This window comes from Cyprinus carpio, chromosome B24, assembly GCF_018340385.1.
Source record: "Cyprinus carpio isolate SPL01 chromosome B24, ASM1834038v1, whole genome shotgun sequence".
Lineage (NCBI taxonomy): Eukaryota > Metazoa > Chordata > Actinopteri > Cypriniformes > Cyprinidae > Cyprinus > Cyprinus carpio.
The window spans coordinates 14,845,171-14,851,021 of NC_056620.1; positions in this window are offsets into that span (position 1 = coordinate 14,845,171).

Consider the following 5,851-nt stretch of genomic DNA (forward strand, 5'->3'; position numbering starts at 1 on the left):
TGGAGTAAAAAAATAAATAAATAAATAATATGTTACTTTCACATTTGAACATACAATTTATTATTAATAATAATAATAATAATAATAATAATAATAATAATAATAATAATAATAATAAATATTACTAATACTCTTTTGTAGTACAATTAATAATAAAAATTTGGAAAGAAAATGATTGGATTACAAAGATTGTTTTACAATAAAATATTTCAGATTTTCTATTGTGAAATTTCACTTTTAATTTCATGTGTTACTTGCCATTTTTTGTAACTGTTATAAAAATAAACAAAACAAAAAAAAATAACTGAAATCAACTAGCAATTTCTGAGTGAAATTGTTTCTACAGCAATTTTCATTGTTAGAAATAATATTAAAGTATTGGTATAAAGGACAGGAAATGGGATAAGAAAATTACACAAGCCAGATTCAAACATCTACCCACCATGAGAGCACCAAATCTGAACATAAACCACTGCACCACATACCCGACATATAATTCTCCTTTCAAGTTTTAAAACCTTACACCAACACATGGCCAAAGCATCAGCACTTCTGAATGTGCAGAATGACTCAAAAATCTTTTCCCAGAAAGTTCTTGTGCTCTCAGGTCTGTTATTCTGATCCAGATCAAATCTCCATTCTCACAGTAACACATAATGACTCTCATTCAGCGACATTAGCATGAAACTTGAGAGCGGTCTCAAATACTGTCATTCGCACAAAGCTTTCTGACATCTATCTTCGGTCCCACTGTAACTGTGGCATCTGAAATCAGCAGTAATGACACCCCTCGCAAGCCCACCAGGTAGCGGGCACTAATCTTAAATCAGAGAATGCGGCAGCGGTCCTGAAGTTGGATTAAGGCGGAGCTTTCCTTCGTGCCGAGGGGGCCGGCATAAAGATGGTTTTATCAGAGGTCATTCAAATTTCTCTGCATAGGAGACAATGGGACCTGCGGCAGCAGGGAGCCTCGTTCCCAAGCCTGGAAGTCTGGCTATAAAGAGGGAATCGATGAAGTGTCTATTTCTGCTCAGCCACAATGGGAACTGGCTGCCGTGGCAAAAAGAGATCAATACAACAAATTATTACAATTTCCACAACCTCCACTGGACATTCCGTGGGGCGCGAACGCGCGTGCGGTCACCCCTCCTCTGCATTAGTGCAGTCAAATGGCAGGGGGTAAGAAATAAAATAGACTTAAACACACACCTCACAAATGCCTATTCAGCCACAATCAGTCAGCTTATATGAAGGAGCTCAAAAGATTGCTGGCGGTTTGAATGATGGTTTATGAATAATTGCAGTGCATGTAGGTTGTTGTGCAGAAATGGCTTTAATAAAGGGTTTGGACCATGAGTCCACTCGCTGCGGGGACCACCGAGAGGAAAGTAGTGATTCAAAACAATATGTCAGGATGGATTTGAGTTTGGCCATGGGAGAGAGTGACACGAGTGTTCAGAAATGCTGTATGAGAGTATGCGGTGCATTTGAACAGAACATTTAGTAATGTTACAGACTGGGCCATGTTAGACCACTTTCACAGACAGAACTGCGATTGTGGTAAAAGGGAAATGGGAGGGGGAAGGATAGGGAAAAAAAGGATTTTGCCTCGGTTAGTCAGTGACTAAATAAGTAGTGTTTTGTGTGAATTTACATATGTTGGAATAGGTGGTTTATGGAGACTCTCCATAGATGTAATGGTTTTTATACTGTATAAACTGTAATTTTTATTCCCCAACACCAACCCTACCCCTAAACCCACCCTTCACAGTAAGGTTTCTGCATTTTTAGATTTTCAAAAAAAAAAAAAAAAAAAAACATTCAGTATGTTTTAAGCCTTTTGAATTATGGGAACACAGAAAGTGTCCTCATAAACCACCTTCACATTTGTAATGCCTATGTCATACCCATATCATTATACAAATTTGTGTCCTCATAAACCACCTAGACTGGTGCAAGGAAACTGGTTTCAGACAGGAATCAAATGCACCATAACGTAATGTCAAATGGTCTAAAATAAATTTAGATGTTTTGTTTTTAAAGAAATGTATACATTTATTTGGCAAGGATGCACTAAATTGAACAAAAGTGACAGTAAAGTTTCTATTCATCAAAGAATCTCAAAAATACACAAAATTATGCAAAAATATTTACCAACCATAAACTTTTAAACAGTAGTTTTTATGTATGTATGTATGTATGTATTCATTTATTTCACCCCACCAATCACTGAAGTGCATTCAGGATTGAGTTTTATTTTAGAATCATTCATGAATTTTCTATACTACATTTGATATTATTTAAGATTATTTGATTTTAGTCATGTTGTTTTATTAGTATTTATGTTTTATACTGTACATGTCTATATTCTATAGTTTATAGTTTAGTATAGCATTTAAAAAAATAATAAAATGAGAGATGTTGCTTTGGCATCTAGCTGAAATAAAAAGTTTTTACATTTTATTTTATTTTATTTTTATTTGTACTTTTATTTGGATAACATTTATGTTATTATAAGGGGAAAAAAGTTTTAGTTTCTGTCCACTAACCACCAAATTACAAACACAGAACTGTAAAATATCATAATCAGTGAATGATGCATCTATGCTGCCTCCAAAATCCAACCACATGAAGATATCTTAATGGACAGGGTAGATTTGGATGTGCCTTGTTGCCATCCTACCTCTGTATACCGTCTGTGAAGGCAGCATTTTTCATCTTTCGGGACCCAGCCAAAGAGAGCATGAGAACGACAGGAGGAACCAGGGAGTTCCCAGAAACAGCTGAAACACATTTTGCATCATGCTTTTGGCTTAATAATTAACATTTCTGTGCTAAGCCAAACATGAGATCCAGTCTGCGAGCAGTAAGCATGCATGTTAACAACTTGCAAAAAAAAAAAATGAAACCCTAAATTAGACTGATTAGTCACCTGGCAAACCTAGATCAAACTAAATACTGCAAAGGGCAAAGCATTTGTTACAGGAGCACACGCTGCTCTGAATCTGACGTATGTGCAGATTACACCCAGATGCTGTGAACTTACACTGACTCAAAACACACATAACAGCAGAAAGAAAGAAGTCGGGAGGCTACAGGAAGAGGGGCGGCTCAGCTGGAGGCAGGGGTGCGGTAAGGTGAGATGTAACTCTGTAGGTAGTTCCGGTAAGTTGAGACGGATGGAATCACACAGGGTTTCCAGTCAAGAGTAACCTTTAAAGAAATAGGTTTGATAGAAGTAAACCTTATTTGCTTGCTCTACAGAGATCGCTGAATAATGTTGATTATGTAGTTTTCTTTTCTTTTAATCAGGAAGAAAGCATTAAAAATTATCAAAAGAGAAGAAATGAAAGTAATTTATAATGTTATATAAGAATTCTATTTTAAATAAACGCTATTGTTTTGAACTGTGAAAGAATCATAAAAAATGCATAATTTTTTACAAAAATATTAAGCAGCAACACTGTTTTCACCAGTGATAATAATAATAATAATAATAATAATAATAATAATAATAACGTTTCTTGGGCACCAAATCAGCACATTAGAATGATTTCTGAAGGATTGTGTGACACTGAAGTGCTGAAAATTCAGCTTTGTCATTTTTGCTAAAATATTTAAAATATTTTTACTAACTGTGGCCTTGGTGAGAATATAAGAGATTTCTTTCAAAAACATTACAGACCCCAAACTTTTTAACAGTATAGTGTACATATAATATGTTTAAAATACAATTTCTGTAGTGGAAATATTGTGCCTTCAGAGCTCCAGCTTCTTTGTATCCTTGATGGACAATTCAATGTTTACTATTTAACAACCTTTAGAGATGTTATGCTGAACTGACCAAAAAAAAAAAAAAAAAAAGGATATATACATTAAGCAATTCTAAATGTAATATTTAATTTTTGTGGCAATAAACAATGTGAATGGGCCCAATTTACTTCTATTAAAAATTACTTACTCTAACTTCAAATGTTTATTTATTTATTAAATTAGAGTCCCAAATTTTTTTTAGAAATTAACATCGCCTATATTACCTGTGGTGGGGTGAGCATACAGTAAAATAAATTCTATATTACTACACTAATTAGTGAACAGAAAAGTTCAAATTCCATGAACAGATATAAGTAAGTCATTTCTAGGTTGACTCAACCTGAAGTGTAGAAACTCTGTGGTGTTGCGGTGGTTTCAAAACCTCACAACCAACACAGAAACGTTAATTCAAACAATGGTGTGAGTTTTCAGTGGTACTATCCATTTGACCGATCAAAGCATGTTCGGGAAACCTTTTTTTCTTTTCTCCATTTTGTTATAGTGAGGCAGAAATTACAATCTTCAGCTAATAAAAGCATCAGCTAAATAACGAGTATCTAATATATCTTACTGTGAAATGTGAGCTGGAGCTGGGTGGTGCAGAACTGCCTGAGGCTCTGGTCTGGTCTTTCATAATGCTTTCATAATTCTGCCCAGTCCTCTGACACCACTACAAACACACACACACAGAAAGAAATAGAGGGAGAGGTTCACTTACTCGGTTTCATTTGATTATTGACAAATCAATATTCAAAATGTGTTACAAAAAAATCCTTGATCGTATTATATATTTTTAAGAGTATATGATATTTGACACAAAGCACTGATTCCAAAGGTTTTTTTAGTTGGTGTTTTTTTTTTTTTTTTACTAAATTTGATTATTTAATATCAACAGCTTCCATACAAAACTCAGCTTCACCAATCTTTTGTTCACCAAAAAAGAAATTCCCGTCTCCATCAATAGATGGCACTCTTTACTTTGTGCCTGACACGCATGCCCTAGCGAGACAAGAAACAAAACACTGCTCTGCACTTAGTACATTTAATGTATCAATATCAAGTGTGCATACAAAACATATCACTCTAGATGTATATTCAAAACGGTGTTGAATTTCTACATCTGGCTTAAAGCTGGATACCAACTACATTATATCTCTGTACTACTGTGGTCAAATAAAAAACGCCACATGCTCAAATGTACAAATGTGCATTTATTTCAAGGGGGAAGATTTTGGTCTGGGGCTTACTGAGTGACAATAAATACATAGTGTATCACAGCTTTGAGGTTTTTGTGGGACATCGGATGTGATGGCTTGGGGAGGTTTCAAAGAGGGGCAACTAAAAACTAAATACTAAAATCCACGGCCACAAAAGATTAATTTATAGCTTTGCAGGGTCCAAACTGTTTAGACAAGAGCTGTAGGAAATTGAAGAGCCAAATAAACCATTAAATATTTAATAATCACAAACACGACAACTAGTTTCGTGAACCTCAAGGTAAATCTTGTTAAAAACCTGCATAATCAATAAATATAGGTAGAGAGAGATGTGGTGCAAAAAAAAAAAAAAAAAATATTGATTAAAAATTCATCTTTTAGTTTTAAAGGGGGAAAAAAAATCTGTTTTAGTGTAGGCCTTCAAGCCTTTGGTACATCCTACAAGCGAACTGGGAAGAGCAAATGAATTGTGTATAGCCTGTTCTGCTCCTCTTACCAGCCAACACAGGTAGAGGTCAAGAGTGCTGGAAGTACATAAACGGGATACTGCTTTTCACTGAGCCTCACCTCTGAAATTTGTCTGTTAAGAGTGCCAGGGTGCTCCGCCGGCACATTGAGGAGGAATTTTTTTTTTTTATTTCTGACGGCTTAGTAAAGAAGCCATATAAATGAATACGAGCGCTTTCGCCAGTTCCCTTGTTTTAATACCGGACACTTGTTTCCACCTCACATCTGTGTGACTTTGAGCTGGGACTCAGGGCCAGGAGGGGTACTATATGAAACAGCCCCTGTAGGTGTCATCATCCTAACCTCCGAGGCAG